General features: G+C 53.3%; 1 protein-coding gene across 2 annotated transcripts in view; it reads left to right on the plus strand.

The window, feature by feature from the left end:
* The first annotated feature begins 604 nt into the window (after positions 1-604).
* The window catches only part of ZBED4 (zinc finger BED-type containing 4), a 29971-nt gene continuing 12484 nt past the window's right edge, over positions 605-18091 (plus strand). Inside the window, exon 1 of one of the 2 annotated variants that reach the window (XM_042993566.1) lies at positions 605-626. The gene's annotated coding sequence lies outside the window, so the exon portion shown is untranslated. Of the gene's footprint in view, positions 627-1316; positions 1429-18091 lie in introns of those variants that run through there. The other variant, XM_042993565.1, reaches the window with a different exon arrangement.

An 18091-nucleotide genomic window follows, 5' to 3' on the forward strand; every position in this document is an offset into this window, starting at 1 on the left:
GCCATTGGGGTTTGGTAGCAGACAAGCGCGTTACAGCGGGTCTGTGAAGGTCCTAAGGCCAGTCGGCCTCGCTCAGTCACGGAAGTCAAGCCCCCACCCGCCGAGGCTGGAGAGGAAGGAACGGCCCAAGAGGGCGCAGCCCGGGAGGAGAGGGTCGTGGAGGCGTGCCGGGCGCTGGGCGGGAGCGGGCACAGCCTACTCACCTAATCGTTCAGACTTTGTAAAGTGCACGCTTGTCTCACGTTCGCACAACACAAGGTAAATTCAGTGTGCACCATCTGTGCGGCCCGCACACAAGTCTGTATTCGGCAACTGCACATTACACGTCCAGAGGCGTACACACCCCGAAGCCCGCCCGCGTTCCCGCGCGCTCAGCACCTGCTGGCGCCGGGCCTTCCCCCGAGGGGCTGCTCAGGACGAGGTCGCCGGGGCGCCGGGCGCTGCACAGAGGGTCTTTCCCCGGCCCCCCGCAGGGCTTAAGTTTTAATCCCCGTGCTGCAGTGAGCGAGGCCGCGCATGGAAGCACCTTATCGTCTTAGAATTAAGGGCTTAGACGCACGGCGCACGAAGCCGCGGCAGCCCTCGCAGCACCATGCACGAAGGAGGACACTCGGCGCGGCTTCAGGGTAAGCCGGGCTCCCGGCGCGGCCGTCCCGCGACCGTGGGCCCCGCGGGAAGGTCGGCCCCGCGCCCGCCGCAGGTGGGGGGGGGGGGTCCCCGCCCCGAGGCTCCGCGGCTCTGCTGCAGGACGGGCCGGGCGCCGGGCCACCGCGAGCGGGCCGCCGCCAACAGGCGACCCAGGAATGCGGCGCAGGCCGCCAGACCCGCCACCGCCCGCAGACGTTCCAGCCGCCCACCCGCCAGCCGACCCGGGGGCGGGGCCGGGACGCCCAAACTGCGCCTGCGCCGTCGCCCAGTCGGGCCCGGGGACCGGGCCGGCGCGAGAGGACTGCGCCTGCGCCGTTGGCTCAGCCGGGCCCGGGCACAAGGCCGGCGTGCGGAATCGGCGCCTCAGAGGCCGGTCCGCAGCAGCCCGGGGGCGGGGCCGGCGCGCGGGGACTGCGCCTGCGTGGCAAGCCCGCTCCGGCCTGGGGGCGGGGCCGCGCCTGCGTGGTCGTTCCGGCCGGGCGCGGGGGCGGAGACCGCGCCTGCGCGCTCGGCTCGGGCTCGCCCCGACAGTCGCGCCTGGGTTCCCTGGTGCCGCCCGCCCGCCCGGCCCCGCCCCCGGCCCCGCCCCGCGCCGCGCGGGGCTCTGGGAGGGGCGCAGCGTCCGGCGGCGTCGCGGGCGGCGGGCGGGCGGCGGCGGCGGCGGCGGGAGGGGCCGGCGGGGGCAGACAAAGCCGCGGCTAATGAATGGGAGCGTCCGCCCGCGCCGGCCGTCGTCCGCAGCCGGGCGGGAGCCGCGCCGCCCCGAGCCCAGCGCCCGCGGTGAGTGCGCGGCGGGCGGCCGAAGCGGGCTGTGCCTCGGCCGCGAGCTCGCGCCCCGGGCCCGACCGTCCCGGTGCGCCGTCGGAGGTCGGGGTCCGGGACGGGGACGGGGGCAGGGGACGGGGGTCGAAGTGGGGTCGGGGTCGGGCTGCGGGGCTGGGGGGCTGGGGGCGCCGCGACATTGTCTGCGCCGGGCCGGGGGCGGCTTTGGGGGCGCGGCCTGCGGTGGCCTGGACCCCGCCCGCGCCCCCGACTCGGCCGCGGTGCCCGGAGGGCTGGGGTCGACGCCGACCCCGCCCCCCGCCCCCGGGACCCCCGGCCCCGGCCCCGCGACCCCGGCCCGCGCCCTGCGCCCCCCGGCCCCCCGGCTGACAGCTGGCGTGTGGCGGGCCGCGCCGGTTGCGCCCGAGACGCGTCTTCCGGACGGCAGGATTTTGTTGACAAAACATCTCAAGTGGTAGAAAGTTGGTGCGGCCGGGACGGGGTGCGGAGCCCCGAGGTGCGGGGCCGGGGGCCGGGGGTCCTGGGCACGCCTTCTCCCAGCGCTTGGCCCCCATCACCACAGCGAGTTGCCCTACAAATCGCATTTGGGGTTTTTTCTCGGTGTAGCTCGTCTTCAGGGGTATTTCCAGGAAGAGACGGCCGGTCGTCCTAGTGTCTTAGGAGGCACATGCTTGCGGGGCCCTCGGTCGTAGTGTCTCTGGGCACCGCCGTTCAGATTTAATCAGTAAGGTAGGAATCAAATGGCAAAGCGTAATTTCACACGGGTTTCAATTGTGGTTGTTGGTCTGGACCCGGACCCGGGCATTTGTGTCTCTGTCCCGCAGCGCCTGCAGCGCGGGGGCTCCCCCAGCCCAGCCCTGGCGACCCCCCCCCCCCCCCCGGCTCCCTCCGCGGGTGGCGGGTTTGGGGTGACATTCGGGGACCCCGCGCGCCTCTCTGGAAGAGGTCTCCGCCAGGCATCAGGACCAGCTTCTGTTGGCATTCTTCTTTTTGTAAAAAAGGGAAGTTATTTGTTTTGAAGTCAACTCTGAGTAAATCGAGTGCATGGTTTAAAAAAAAAAAATGCTTTTCAGGCTTGAACGAGGCCAGTTCGTTAGGGCAAGGGCATCCTGGTGACTTTTTATTAGAAATATTAATGTTTGTTTTGTCTGTATTGTGGTGATAAAATTGGGAGGCTTGGAAGGAGTTAGTTGGAGTTTTTAAAAAAGTGCTTTGACTAAGTCAGATTTCACTTAGGAGTTAATTTTGGTCACTCAACAAAGTTTTCTTTTGAGAGGAAAGTGCTCACAGGAGCTGAACTCGATCTCCTTGGAGGGCTTCCTGTGGGGTGTTGGCGCCCGTCCCTGTGCTCACCTCCCTGACCCTTGCTCGGGGCATATCTGCTTAATGTTTTCTCGCTGAAAGACCTAGCACGGGGTAAGAGAAGTTCTGGGCGTCCTCAGAAGTTCCATGGGACCCGGTCAGCCTCCTGTGTCAGAAGGGAGCTTGGACTCAGTCTACCTGACAGGTAGTCTCCTTGACAGCTACCCCTTCCTGATACCGTTCTGGCGCTTCCTGGTATTTTGGGTGTGAAAACACTGTTCTCTAATGTCCCTGCGTGCAAGTAAGGAGGTTGGCGCAAAACACAGGCTGCGGAAAGAACGTCCTAACAGCTCGGAGGGAGATTTAAAGTAAGTTATTGGAGCAGTTGATTGAATCCCATTCCGCTGTGGTGCAGCGGCACGCAGGGTTCACGGAGCAGAGGCAGCGCGAGGACCTGCCATCCGGACCCCGTCCCCACGGTGCAGAGTCTGGAGACTGAGCGGCAGGGGAGGCCTCTCTGCACCTCGTGTCGTGGTTTTCCTTGCCTGGCGCCAGCTCCTGTGGTCTCCAGACTTGCGGTCTGACTCCCTCGCGGCGATGATCGCGTGGTGAGGGGAGGGAAGCAGGTGCGTGACGCCGGGCGTGGCGCGGACCTGGTGCGGGGGGCCTCGGACGGGTGGCGAGCGGCCCCTTGGACTCCTCCTCACCAGCATTCTCTGCACACGACACACCGTTTTGAGGCCGGACTGCCTTTTTTCTAATTACTGTTTGGCGTTGAAGACACTACTTGAATCTCGGGGCTTGAGAACAGAAGCAGCCGGAGTCCGTGGCTCTCACTTACCTTCTGCGTTTTACTGAATTTAGCTGCGCGGAAATGTCACAGTGCGCCGCCGGCCCCGACCGTCCTGCGGCCTCGGGGTCTGGACTCCACAGGGTTCCGGTCCTCTCCCCTTCCAGGGGCTCACCCTTGGTACAGCCCTGTCTTTCCTGCCCTTCTCCCTCACCCCGCTTTCCATCGCCCGGATTTTTCTTCATTCTGAAATAGCTCACACCACTTCCTTGCCGGTTATTTGACAACGAGCTGTGGGTAGTTCAAATTCTGGAAGCGTTGCTGGGAGAAAAATAAAGCCTTTCCTTCTCGTGCTCCGTGTTTCTGAGGCAGGGGTTCCTGAGAGGGACAGGTGCTTGACTGTGAGGTGTGCCGGCCTCTCACGCGGTACCTAGCAGGGTTCTACCTGCGGGGGGCAGTAGTGGTTTTGAAAAGGAGACCTGAGCGGTGACGCTGGGCATAGACTTACACCAGAGAAGAAGGCCCGGCCAAGAAAATACAGGCAGGTGCAGGCAGAGGTGAGGGCAGTTTCTGCTTGAGAAGTACGTTCCGGGAAGACCCCTTCTTGGACGGAGTCCGAGCCCAGGGGTCTGGGGGCTACAGACGGAGACCCCGAGGAAGAAGGGGCAGCGTGGCGGAGAGGCTGACCCGTCTGCTTGAGCCCAAGTCCCGCGGGTCCCGCCCGGTGTGCGGTAGGCTGCGCCCCTCGTGGGCACCTGCCGCGTGAAGGCCCGTCCGCGGCCGCACCCGGCCCTTCCCCAGCGGTCCGAGTGCCCTGGAGACCGCTGCTCCTGGGCTGGGGAGTGGGGTGAGGGGGCTGTGCCCTGCTGGCCCACCCGAGTGCCCTCCGTGCGATGGCTCTTCCGTCTGGGTGGCCCCGCACGTGCTCTGTCCTGCTTCAGCGCCCCCACAGAGGTGAAGCGTGAGGGGCTGCGTTTTACCCACGGCCGCCGCAAACTGACCGTCCCCTCGGGGTCTGCTCGCTTGCTCTCCACTCGCGGGAGCGGCGTCGGGAGCAGGGAGCTCTTCCCGGACGCCTCCGGTCTCCCTGTCACAGAGGCCGTGTTCCACATCCTGTAGGTAAAAGGACGCTTTCAGGACTCTTAGCAGCTTCAGCCTGTGCCTCGCGGGACCGCCCTGGACCGCACGGGAAGGGGGAGGCAGCGAGCGAGGGTGCTGGTGTTGGGTAAAGGGGACCCACGAGACGAGTGAGCGGAACCGACCAAGGAGCCCTGGTCTGCCACCCAGAACGTTTCAGGGACAGCACGGGGACCGGCTGACCTTAGCACAGTCTGTTTGCTTGCTTTGGAATGTGCTTTGTTTCCAAGGTAGCCTTATCGCCGTGTCCGACCGCGTCTCACGGGAAGGGCTCTGGTTCTGGGTTTCTGAGGTTAACCCTTAGCAGCTGTCTGTGCTCTCGGATCTGTCCCCCACATCCGTGGAGCTGGTACTGGATGATCCTTTTCCTTTGTGTGAGCGCAGCGGCCCTGGTGGAACTTCCGGCTTTGAGGCGCGTGGTGCTGTGTCCAGCCCTAGAACGTGTCGGTTACGGTTACTCCCGCTCGGGGTGTGTAAAGTGACTCGCCCACGTGCACCTGGTCCCGGTTTATGACCTTGTGGGAAGACGGTCGTGTCCAGGTGTGAACCGGGCGGGCTGTCCCTGTGGCTCATTGATTCCCTGGGCGCTGGACGGCTCACGGAGGGCTGGATGCAAATACGCTTCAGTGTTTTCAAGGTTACGTGTGGAGTTTCTGACAGCGCTTGGCGGCGTGTCGCCATCACCGCCACCTTCGGCCCTTCTGGCGCTGGCCGCACTTCTGCAAAGGCAATTGCGTGTTTTCCAGCGCTTCACCCCTAAATGCCCTTTTCTCCCAAGAAAAGGCAAAAGGAGACTCTTCTGTGTGACCAGCAGCACCATCGCTGATCACGTCTAGAACGTGGAACAGTGGTCTCTTCGCACCCGTGGGCCGGCCGCTCTGAAACCAGTAGCTGATTTCTCCAAACCAGAGCCTACTGTGTGTCATTGCATTGGCTGTCATATCTCTTTAGTGTCTGTTGTTCTGGAATAATACCCCCCACACCCCAGTTGTTTTCCGCGACATTGACTCTTTGAAGAGGCTAGGACGGTCGTCTTGTGAGTGCCTCGTGTTCGGGATCTGTTTTGCACTGTGTCATTTAACTTGGCTCCCCGTGTGCTGTGATCTGGCGGGAAGAGGGTGGGAGTCGGGCTGCACGTTCTCCCAAGGGGGATGCCGCCTGCCGCGCCGTTCTCGGAGGCCGTCCTGCCACCGAGGCCGGCTTCCTTATGTTGTGTATTTTATCCGTGTCCCTCTCACCCGGGCATCCTGGGAAGAGGGGACAGACGCCGGGCCCTCTCCCTTTATCACCGCTCGTCAGGGGGGCAGACGGTCATACCTTCACCGTGGCAAACACTTTTGTTTTTCCTTTTTCTGTTTTGAGTATCAGTGCAGACTGATGGATTTTTATTTACTCATTGCATTAGAGTCTATTAATGTCTTCTGTGTTTCGGCGTTCACGCGGTGATAGCTGAGCAGCTGTGAGCCCCCGCGATGTGGCCCCTGCCCCTCACTCGGCATCTTTGTGAGAGCACCTCTCTGGCCCTTTCCTTCCCTCTCCCGACCTGCCATCAGCCACTGCTCCAAAGTGCTTTGCTCCCTGTTAGTGCAGAAAAGTGTTTAGAAGCCGAGACCTGGGTGTTGGATGTGTTCACTGTGTTTGCGCATGATTGCTGCTCTAAGCACCTGTCTCGTGGACAGAACTATGAAACATTTTTTTAAAACATTGTAAGATCATCCTGAGTTTTTCAGTACAGATTTGAAATTATTTTAAAGTTTTACTTAATTTCTTTGATTTGTATACATACATTTTTTAAATTAGAGCGTGCGTGCACAGGCTTGTGGGGTGGGGAGGGGCAGATGGAGAGAGAGAGAGAGAGAATGAGAATCCCAAGCAGACTCCATGCGCAGCCTGGGGCCCAGTGCGAGGCTCAGTCCCACAACCTGGGATCGTGACCTGAGGCGAAATTAAGAGTTGGACACTCAACCGACTGAGCTACCCAGGCGCCCCAAAAATCTTGATTCTTAATATCATTGGCATAATTACTTGTTTTATGGACAAGTATACATGAAATAGGGTGTGATGTTACAATACTGGGTTACGGGGCGCCTGGGTGGCGCAGTCGGTTAAGCGCCCGACTTCAGCCAGGTCACGATCTCGCGGTCCGTGGGTTCGGGCCCCGCGTCAGGCTCTGGGCTGATGGCTCGGAACCTGGAGCCTGTTTCCGATTCTGTGTCTCCTTCTCTCTCTGCCCCTCCCCCGTTCATGCTCTGTCTCTCTCTGTCCCAAAAATAAATTAAAAAAAAAAAAAAAAAAACGTTGAAAAAAAAAATTAAAAAAAACAAAACAAAACAAAAAAAACCAATACTGGGTTACTACTAACGACACTACTTAGCCGAGTTTAAGGTGCTTTCGCGTTTGTTTGTTTTTAAGATTTTATTTTTAAGTAATCTCTATACCCAATGTGGGGCTCGAACTCACAACCCTGAGATCAAGAGTCCCGTGTTCTTCCAGCTGAGCCAGCCAGGCCCCCATAAGGTGCTTTTGTTTTTGAGGGTTTTCCTTTTGTTCTTAGTACGTATTAGTAATAAAACAGTGCGTTTTAAAACAAGCCTCTTGATGGATATTCTTTTGTCTGTCATTATGTTGCTCGTTTGATACAAAAAATTCGGTTTGTTTGTTTCAGATGAGGAAGTTTTAGATTTTATTTTTACGTTCAAAATAATTACCCGGCTCAAAAGTCAAAATCCTATGGAAGACGTCAGAAATTCCACCCCGTCCCTGTTTCCTCTACTGTTTACAGGCGGTCATCTTTGTGTCTGCTTTGTCCCGCAAAGCCAAGTATTTACACGTCTGTGTGTAGCTCCCGGCTGGTCTTTCATAAAAGGTAGCAGGTACTCTTACGCTGCGTGTGTGCCTCGCTGTTCTCTTCGGCACCTATGAATGTGTCCGTCCTTCCCGACGGGTGTTGGAGTGGTGGTCCGGCCTCGGTAGGACGCTGCAGTCACCAGCCTTGGCAGGTGTTATTTTATATTGCATGAGGGCTGTCTTTGGGGTCTGGTCCTCGCGGTGGGATTGCTGCGTCCAAGGATGTCACTGTAGCAGGGGTTCCCAGATTCCCCTCCAAGCGTGTGGTCCCCTGAAGGCTTGTCACAGCCTCGCAGACGGAGGGTGTGTCCGGCACCCAGTCTTTGCCGGCCCGACCCAGTGAGACCTGGTATCTCGGAGTGGTGTTCGTTTCATATGTTTCGATGTGGCTGTGAGAAATGAAAAATACTAAAATGGCTGTTTGGCGCCCAGAGTGTCTGAGATCAGTAAACAGATGGCTGTGTTAGCAAGCGGCCCGGGGTGACAGCCGGGCAGCTCTGCCCCCCGGACGCTGACTCTGCTCTGGACTTCAGCGCCGTGGAGTTGGAAGGTGGTTTCTTTCGTCCCGTTGGTAAAAGAACAGCAACTTCTCTGAGTCCGAGCACGTCCATACGTCTTACTTTGTCTAGCCTATGGAAAGGAACCTCTGAAGCTACCGTTTACTTTTTGGTATTTTTGTCTTTGAAGCTAAGAAACGTACCGTAAGTTGAAGGAACTTTGGTTTTGGGGTGCCTTCTTTCTGTCTCCCCCCACCCTTCCATCGCTCTGGAAGTTGAGATTGCTGTCGCACCTTCCGAGGGGGCCATCGCTTCCTTAATCGCTCAATGTTCAGTCAGCATCAGGGAGCCCCAGGGGCTGCAGAGACCTGGGACGGCCTCCTATCTCGGGGGCCCGGGGGCCCTGGGCTGCAAGCAGCGGCAGCCAGCCGTGGACAGGGTGATGAAGTTTGTTCTAGAAGGATTCTGGGTTTGACACGTTGTCATTGGTCACCCTGTTTCTGTTTGCTGGAGAGTAGGGTCAGAACCATCCAGAGAAATCCTCTCCAGGGGTAGGTGGCAAAAACCTACTGGTCCTTTTTATCTATGCAGACTGATCAAAACTGCCACAGTAGCATAATCCTTTTGTGGTTTGAAAACCAAAGATAACACGCTTCTTTTTTTCCCCTTTAATTTGTACCAAAATAGTAGGACAAGCTGATTTTCTTTAGTAGTAAGCTGCTAGATCAGATGACAGTGGTTTTCTTAAATTAGCAATATCATTGCTACTTATGATTATGAAATAATATGCACAAAATTAGTCAAGCAACAGAGGACTGTATAAAATAGAAAGTGAAAGCCTTTCACGATGACTGCAGTTAAGTTGCGCATCCCCTTGTAGACGTGTGTCTGTGTGGGCGGCCACCTGCACCGGGCACGGTCCTGGCCGACCTCCCGTGCGCCAGGAAGGCAGCCGTGGTGGGCACTGGGGGGCAGCTGCCGGGGCTGTGTGGGTGATTTCCAGAGTGTAAGTCTTGTGTCGTGAAGCATAAGACACGCGGACAAGTGCTCATCTCTGTGAATCGTCACCAGCTCGAGGGATGGACGCCACCCCCGTGCTCCCCAGTGCCAAAGTCCCTTGTTTTCCGGGCCTGTGCCACTGTCGTTCATAAACGGGGGTCATGCAGTGCGTGTTCTGCTCACTGTCGTGGTTGCTGGATATTATGACAGTTTCTTCGTTGTCGTGGCTCTGGGCTATCCCACGCACGGATCTATCGCAACATGTTATCTGCGGTCGGGAGCCACTCACACCTCTGTGATTACTGCCACAAACGTTTTTGGATTTGTCCTTTGTTGCAGGTCTCCAGGCATCTTGTGGGCGTGACCCTGTGACTGGTCACACGATAGCGTGGGGGGCTGCAGTGTGTTCCAGGGTGGCTGGGCTTGCGTGTCCTAGTCCGGCCCCTGGCGCTGTCGGCTCAGTGTGTGTGTGTGTGTGTGTGTGTGTGTGTGTGTGGCCGCTTTACAGGGTGTATGGTGTTCTGGATTTCATTTGTATTTCCTTGATTTTTAAGTTTCTTAATTTTAATGTGGCCTGGTTTGTCCATCTTCCCTTGGTAGTTCTGTTTTGCTCTAAGTCAAGGTCGTAAGAATGTTTTTCCATCTTCCGTTCTTTATCGTTTTGCCTTTAGCGTGACCGTCGATTTGGGGGATGGCGTGAACTAGGGTCAGGTGTCATTTTTTCCACACGGACATCTAATTGTCGTGGCCCCATGTATTTAAAAGATCCTCCTTGCTCGCTGCTCTCCAGCGTCTCCAGCGTCAAAAGTCTGCCGTGTGCAGACCTCGTGCGTGGGCCTGTCCCCGGGCTCTCCAGTCTCTGCCAGTCTGTTGGCCCCTGGAACCAACACCACAGCACCCTCGTCAACATGGTTTCATACGGTTTGGGTTTTTAAACCTTTTTAAAGTATAGCGCAGACGCAGAAACCAGGAAGTAAGCGTGTGGTTTGATGGGTTGTTATAAGGTGGACACTTTTGTGACCATCACTTGGGTCAAGAAACGGACTTCTGCTGGCTCCCCAGACCCCTCATCCGTGTCTCCCCCACCGCCCCCCGCCGTCCTGACTGAAGTAACTGCCAGCCTGGCTTTTGTGGCAAGTCCGTCCTTGCTTTTCTTCGTAGTTTTGTGACCGAATCACGTACCTCCAAGTCCTAGTTAAGTTCTGCCTGTTGACTTAGATGGCATTTCAGTATTATCTGTAGCTCGCCCCCCACCTCCCGCGGAAGTTTTTTGTGGTTGGGCTTGTGGTTCTCACAGTCTGGATTTTGCTGATGGCGGTCCTCCCGTGTAGTGTCATCTCTCCCTGGTTTCCTGGAAAGGGGTAGTTGGATATAGAGGTTTGATCGGATTCGGGTTTGACTCGGCAAGGCTCCTTCACGGGGGTGTTGTGGTCCATCAGGAGACGCCTAACGCGCAATGTCTTTCTTTTTCGATGTTGGCAGCCAACGACGCACGGACGACGTGCGTTAATTCCAGACAGGTGACAAAACGGTGATGCTCCTGCCGTTACTGCAGCTGCGTGTATGAGCTGGACTTCCAGTAAGAGAACCCTGTCATCGTCGTTTGCTTATCTAGGGCTCGGGTTCACATAGGACACCCGAGATAAATGCTTGGCTCTTCTCTCTGCCAGGTTTCAAAATAATCCATCTTCTATCTTCCTCCAAAGGTGACCAGTTGAAGATTTTATTGTTGACGTATTTATTTTTTATTTTTGAGAGAGAGAGAGACAGAGCATGCAAATTGGGTAGGTAGAGAGAGAGAGAGAGAGAGAGAGAGAGAGAATCCCAAGCAGGCTCTGTACTGTCATTACAGAGCCCGATGTGGGGCTTGAACTCATAAACCATGAGATCATGACCTGAGCTGAAGTCAGATGCTTAACTGACTGAGCCACCCAGGCGTCCCATATTAAATTTAATATTAATTTTAAGCATAATATTAAATTTAAGCATATTAAATGCGTTTTAAAGATTTTATTTTTGGGGCGCCTGGGTGGCTCAGTCGGTTAAGCGTCCGACTTCAGCTCAGGTCACGATCTCGCGGTCCGTGAGTTCGAGCCCCGCATCGGGCTCTGGGCTGATGGCTCAGAGCCTGGAGCCTCCTTCCGATTCTGTGTCTCCCTCTCTCTCTGCCCCTCCCCCGTTCATGCTGTCTCTCTCTGTCTTAAAAATAAATAAACGTTAAAAATAAATAAATAAATAAATAAATAAATAAATAAATAAATAAAAATAAAGATTTTATTTTTAAGTAATCTCTACACCCAACATGGGGCTTGAACCCAGGTGCCCCAATAACAGTTTTTACGTGTCCTTTGCAATTGAAAGTCAGTTTGACTGGGGCACCTGGGTGGCTCAGTCGGTTGAGCGTCCGACTTCGGCTCAGGTCATGATCTCACGGTTCATGAGTTTGAGCCCCACGTTGGGCTCTGTGCTGACAGCTCGGAGCCTGGAGCCTGCTTCGGATTCTGTGTCTCCCTCTCTCTCTGCCCCTCCCCCCCCCACACACATTCTCTCTCTCTCTCTCTCTCTCAAAAATAAATATAAACATTAAAAGATTTTTTTAAAAAGTCAGTTTGACTGGATATAAAGTCCTCGGCTCACATTTTCTTCCTTTGAATATCTTAAATATGTTACTCTCTTCTAGCATAAAACATTGTTGTCAAATGCATGATAATTTTACTTTCCAATATAAGTGACTCTGTTTTTGGCCAGAATGGCATTCTCTTTTAGTGTTAATTGTTGGGCATGGATTCTCATCCACACGGCTTGCTCTGTCAATATGTAGGTTCACAAGTTTTACTTCAGGAAAGGTTTTTAAGTTTTCAGCGTTCTGTTCCCTTGCTTTGTCCCCTCCGACTTTGCAGGGAGGAGAGGGGCTCTCATTACGTGTGTGTTGTTGGATCTTCTCATCAGCCTTTCAGTCCATTTCTCTAGTCTTTTTTAGTCCTTCTTTTTTTTTTCCGTTAAAAAAAAATTATTTTTCTTTGCTGTTTGTCTTAAGTGATCATTTGTGGAGTTTACTTGTTCTGATGGTGCTTCTAGCTTAGTTTTTATTCTTTTTTTCTTTTTAATGTTTGTTTGTTTATTTTTGAGAGAGAAAGTATGTAGGCAAGTGGGGAGGAGCAGAGAGAGAGAGGGAGAGGGAATCCCAAGCAGGTTCCATGCTGTCAGCATAGCTCGAACCCACGAGCCGTGGGATCGTGGCCTGAGCTGGAGTCAAGAGTGGGACACTCAACCGACTGAGCTACCCAGGCGCCCTGTAATATTTTCTTAGGACCCATAATCTCATCTCTGTATTCTCCTATCCTGACTTAGGTGGTTCATTGTTTTATTTTTAAATACCTTTAGTTTCTTTTGAAATACATTACAGTTTTCATATAGTTTGATTTGAGGTTATGTTTTTCTGATGGGCTTTCATGATCTGTAGAGATGCTTGCTGCCTTTTTTTTTTTTCCCCCAGAGAGGAAGAGAGAGAATGAGCAGGGAAGGGGCAGAGAGGAAGAGATTCCCAGGCAGGCTCCGTGCTGTCAGCATGGAGCTCGATCTCATGACCCTGGGATCATGACCTGAGCTGAAATCAAGAGTCAGAGGTGAACCACCTGAGCCTCCTAGGGGCTGCTTTCTGCTCTTTGTTATTTTTTCTCTCATCCTTTTGTGAGATTTGGCCATAATTCTCTCTGTCGCTTATCGTATTAGTTTTCTGGTGCTGCTTTAACAGACTATCACAAACTTGGCTGAAATCAGTTTGGAGGTCACATCTGAGACGGGTGTCACTGGGCTTGAAATCAAGGTGTTGTCGGCAAGCTGCCTTTCTTTCTGGAGGTGCTAGTGGTGAGTCTGTTTCCTCACCTTTTACGCTGTCTGGAGGACGCCCATTTTCCGCGGCCGATGGGCACCCGTCGTCAGAGGCGACGGGGCCACGTCACGCGGCCCTCCTTCTGAAGGCGTCACTCCCTGTCTCTCTCCTGCCCCTTTCGCTGTAAAGACCCTTGCGATCACACCGGGTCCATCCAAACAATCCAGGATGGTCTTACTGAACTCCACGTGCAGCCTGGTTAAGAATTCCTCCTTGCCGTGTAACTCAGCAGACCCTGTCATTCTGTCTGCCACGTTTGTTTTTATATAATACTGGCTTTTCTGAAACGTAAGGAGATACGACTCACATGACGTTTTCTAGCTTCATGGTGCCCCCTCCTCTGCAGTCCTGTTGTACTGTGGGAAAAAATGTGGGGCTTCCTTTGCGTATGTAGTGAGCTGTTCTTTCTTGCTGTTTTTGCCTGACTTTGGTATGGAGGTGGTGTGGCCTCTTCCTGCTCATTCTGCTGAAAAGTCTTCCATCCTCTTCTGTTTTCAAAGAATTCATGGAGTGTCGGTAGTGTTTTTTCTGTAAGTGTTTGATAAAATTCACCAGTAAAGCTATTAATCGGGCCTATGATTTTCTTTATGGGAAGATTAAAAAAAAATTTTTTTTTAATGTTTATTTATTTTTGAGAGAGAGAGTGTGAGCGGGAGAGGGACAGAGAGAGAGGGAGACACAGAATCCAAAGCAGGCTCCAGGCTCTGAGCTGTCCCCACAGAGCTCAACGCGAGGCTCGAACCCATGGACCGTGAGATCATGACCTGAGCTGCAGTCGGACACTTAACCGACTGAGCCACCCAGGCACCCCTCTTCTTTTCTAATACAGGTATTTAAAGCTATAAATTTCTCTCTGAGCCCTTCAACATCTAAATTTTGGTGTGTTACTTTCATTTGGATGAAAATACTTTCTAATTTCCCTTGTAATTTCTTTCTGACACTCGGATCATTTAGAAATGTGCTTTTATTTCCAAACATTTATTGATTTCTCAAATTCCCTTCTGTTATTGTTTTATAACCTAACCGCATTGTGGGTGAAGGACACTTGTATAGTTTTAGCCCTTTGAAGTGTAACCCGTGTTTTCTGGCCACGTGGGCCATGTTGGGCAGGTGTGTCGAGGGCCGTGCTCCCCTGCTGGCTTTCCACGTGGCTGTTCTCGCTGACTTGCCTTCAAGTGTGCTGGTTCCTCTAGTGAATGTGTCCATTGTCCTGCAGTTCAACATCCCGTAATTCCTGCTTAGTTCTCTTTTATGATTTTTCTCTGTATGTTGATGTTTATTTGATGAGATGTTATATGTTTTATACATCGTCTGTGTACATTGTTTCCTTTAATTCAGCTCACACATTTATAATGCCCGATTTAAGGTCTTTGTCTAGTAAGTCTAACATCTGGGTCCTCTCAGGGACAGTTTCTTTTGACTGTTTTCCTCTGTGTATGGCCCATGCTTTCCTGCTTCTTTGCATGTTTTGTAATACTTTTGATTTTGTTGAAAACGACATCAGATCCTCCTCCCTCTCGTGTTTGTTTTTGTGGCTGGAGTTTTGTTTTGTTTTAGTCTATTTCTTCCATGGCTTTCCCGAACTAATTCTAGAAAGTCTGTGTTCTTTGTAGCGTTTGGCCACTGCTGTCTCTGCTTGGTGAGCCTCATGGTCAGTTGGTCCGAGACTTCCTCCCCCCGACCCCCCACCCCTGGTCCGAGACCTCCTTAAACGCCTCGAATCGGTGTGTCTGCCGTCCCTGCCGGGGGCTGTGTGTGTGCGTCTGTCCCGGAGCACTCTGTCGTCACCTTCACCCTCTGCTTGCGGCCAGAGGGCAGGGGTTGGGGTGGCCGCTCACATCTTTCCTGGGCTCATGCGCCGTTCTGCACATGCGTGTCCTCTGCATCCCTGGGAGTTGGCCGGAGTTTTTCAAAGCTCCCTGTAGACCTCTTGTTCCCCGGATCTTCCCTTTACACCTGTGACCAGGCGCTTGCTGGCCCCAGCCGGCCCTGCGGCCTTGGCAGCTGTTTTCAACAGACTCCCCGGGGAAAGGGTTTTTGTCACAAAGCGAGCTCTGAATCGGCTCAGGTGACAGCCGTGCCCTGTGAACGGGGCTTTTCGAGGGACCCGTGACGGAGGTCAGGTAGCGGTCAAGCTGCCGAGTGGGACTCTGCAGGGCCGGTGCTTCCATGGCTCCCGCGGGGAAGGGGGATGGCAGTTCCGACACCACAAGTTGTGTCCTGAACCTCCGGTCACGCCCTGGAGCGCTGGCTGGTCTGACGCGGACGACGCGGATTCCAGAGGCCCTCGTCCTGACGCTCTGGAGCAGCGGCTGGCTTTCGGAGGCCCCTTCTCGACCCTTTGCTGCTTTTCTCCCCAAGCTGCTCCGTTTAGTCTGTTCCCAGCAGTTCCACGCAGCTCTCTGCCCCGGAAGGAAGTTTCTGGCCGCTTGTTCCGCTCCAGCCTCTTTGGACCTCACCTCGGACCGCCGACACACATCAGCTTTATCGTGGGGCGGGAAACGCCGTCCTCCGGACGTCCAGTGAATACCTGCGGCTGCTTTGCGGTTGCCATCGTGTCAGACCCCGGGCGGCTCCGTCCCGTGCAGGGCTGCTACCTCGTACACGTAGGCCTTGGACACGTTTTTGGTTTGTTCTCTGTGCTTCTGTTTTGGAATGAAGGAAATTGCTTGTTGGTTTTGCCTCGTTGGTGATGTCCTCCTCGAGATCTTGGTTTTGCTGTTCTAGTTCTGTGCTGTGTTATCGACAGAAACAAGTGAACCTAATTGTGTTTCAAAGGAATAAAATAACTACGTTTAAGAGGGAAGACCGACCCAAGAAACTCTTGGACCCAGTGCTAAACCCACAAGCCCGGACACAAACGTTTATAAATCACCGTCTCGACTTCAAACGCTTGTTTTTCCTCGGTGGTCCGCGTTAGTATTCTGAAACTACTTTCTGGATGTTGTAGGATTGAGCAAATGGGCAAATCTTTAAGGATAGCGGGAGCCAGAAAAAGAAGCCACAGATGCAGAAAGGGGGAGACTAGAAGGATCTGTGGTGTTGGGTTGAGGTGGGAGCTATCAGGGTGAACTACGGTTTTTATTCACGATGCACATGCGCGTAGGTTTGCGGGTGTCTTGATGGCTTTAGTTGATTCCACTGATCAGTTTCGAGAAGCACGGGTCCCCAGGTGTGAGGGGCGTACCGAGCACCCACCACTATTTTTATTATTCTTGTCGTCGTCTCCGCGTCACTGAGCTTCCCTGTGGGGCTGCGTTATTCCCGCCTGAAGGAACCCCGTCCGCCTTTCCTTCAGTACAGGCACATCCGGCGTTTGCCTTGCCTGACGGGGTTTCTATTTTAGATCAGTTTTTGCAGGAATATTTTTGCTGAGTGTTGAATTCTGGTTTGGCCTTTTTTCAGAACTTTGAAGGTACCATTCCTTTGTCTCCTGGTTCACATTGCTTCTCTTGAAAAGTCGGCAGTCCGTCTAATCGGGTTTTTTTTTTTTCCTTCTTAAAATACTTGTCACGGAAGTGAGAGATTAGGACGCGCCGTCACCCAGCTGCAGCAGCTGCTCGCTCGTGGCCATTCGTTTAGCTGTATCCCCCCCTCAGTTATTTTGAAGCAAACACCAGAAATCCTATTTTACCTGGACGTGTTTCAGTAAGTGTCTTGAAAAGATAGCATTCTTTCAAAAGTTGTATCTGCAATACCTTTATCACAGCTTTAAAACTAATAGTAATCTCTATATCACATACCTGGTATCCAAATTTCCCACATTGTCTAAAAAATATTTTTATATAGATTTGCTAGTTCAGGTCAGGTTTCAAGTGGAATTTGTTTGTTAAGGAAACTGGGTTGTTTCCTGAAGAATTTCCTGTAATCTGGGTTTTGCTGATTTCATCATTCTGGTATTTTTGTTTTGTTTTTTAAACTTTTTAAGTTTATTTATTTTGAGAGAGACAGAGACAGCACGAGTGGGGGAGGGTCAGAGAGAGAGGGACACACAGGGAGAGACGGAGCCGAAGCAGGCTCCAGGCTCTGAGCTGTCGGCACAGAGCCCAACGCGGGGCTCGAGCCCACGAGCCGTGAGATCTTGACCTGAGCCAAAGTCGGATGCTTAACCAACTGAGTCACCCAGGCGCCCCACAAATTTAATTTCTTAAAGGCTATTCGGGTCATCTCTCTATTGAGTTTCGGTAATGTGTCTTTCCAGGAGTTTGTCGGTTTCCTAGAAGTTGCCGATTTTGTAGTCATACAGTTGCTTGTGTATTCCCCTATCATCCTGACCATGTGCGAGGTCTAAGGTGGCACCCCTCTTTCGTTCCTGGTGGTGGTGATGTCTGTCTTTGTCTGTGTAGAAGTTTGTCAATTGTATTGATTTTCCAAAGAACCAGTGTTTGGTTTCATTGATTTCATGTCTTTTCTCTATTGTTTTCTTCTCTCTCTGCTTCCTTTGCGATTAAATTTGTTTTACTGTCCTTGTGATTTTTGTCTTTGACCCTTGGCTTAATATAGAAGGGTTGTTGATTTGAACATATTTTGGATTTTTCTAGATATCATTCTGTTGTTGGTTTCTCGTTCAGTCCCCCTCTTATCGGAGACCTTTCACATTTACGGAGGTTTGCTTTATTGTCCTGGAACAGTTGATCTTGATGAATGTTCTGTGTACCTGTAAATAACATGTGTTCTGTTTTTGTTGGTTGGACATTCAATAAATGTCACTCGGGGCATGTGATATAGTGTCCGTAAAACTCCTGTTATCTTTACTGACTGCTCGTTGAGCTAACTGTTGCATTAGACGTGTTGAAATCTCTGTAATTGTGACTCACTCTAGTCTCCCTTTAGTTCTGTCCGGTGTGCACGTCTGATGAGCTGGCCCTCTGTCACTTTACGTAGCATCCCTGTTGTCCCTGGCACGTCCCTCTCAGTCTCCATTGGAGGCTAATGTGGCCACTGCAGCTTTCTGTGGATCAGTATCAGTGTGGTATGCCTTTTCCATCTTTGGCTCTTAACCTGTTTGTGTCTTTATGTTTAAAGTGTGTTTCTTGTTGGGGTGCCTGGGTGGCTCAGTCGGTTAAGCGTCCGACTTCAGCCTAGATCACGATCTCATGGTTCGAGCCCCGCATCAGGCTCTGTGCCGACAGCTCAGAGCCTGGAGCCTGCTTTGGATTCTGTGTCTCCCTCTCTCTCTGCCCCTCCCCTGCTCAT

Source organism: Panthera tigris, chromosome B4 (assembly GCF_018350195.1).
Source record: "Panthera tigris isolate Pti1 chromosome B4, P.tigris_Pti1_mat1.1, whole genome shotgun sequence".
Lineage (NCBI taxonomy): Eukaryota > Metazoa > Chordata > Mammalia > Carnivora > Felidae > Panthera > Panthera tigris.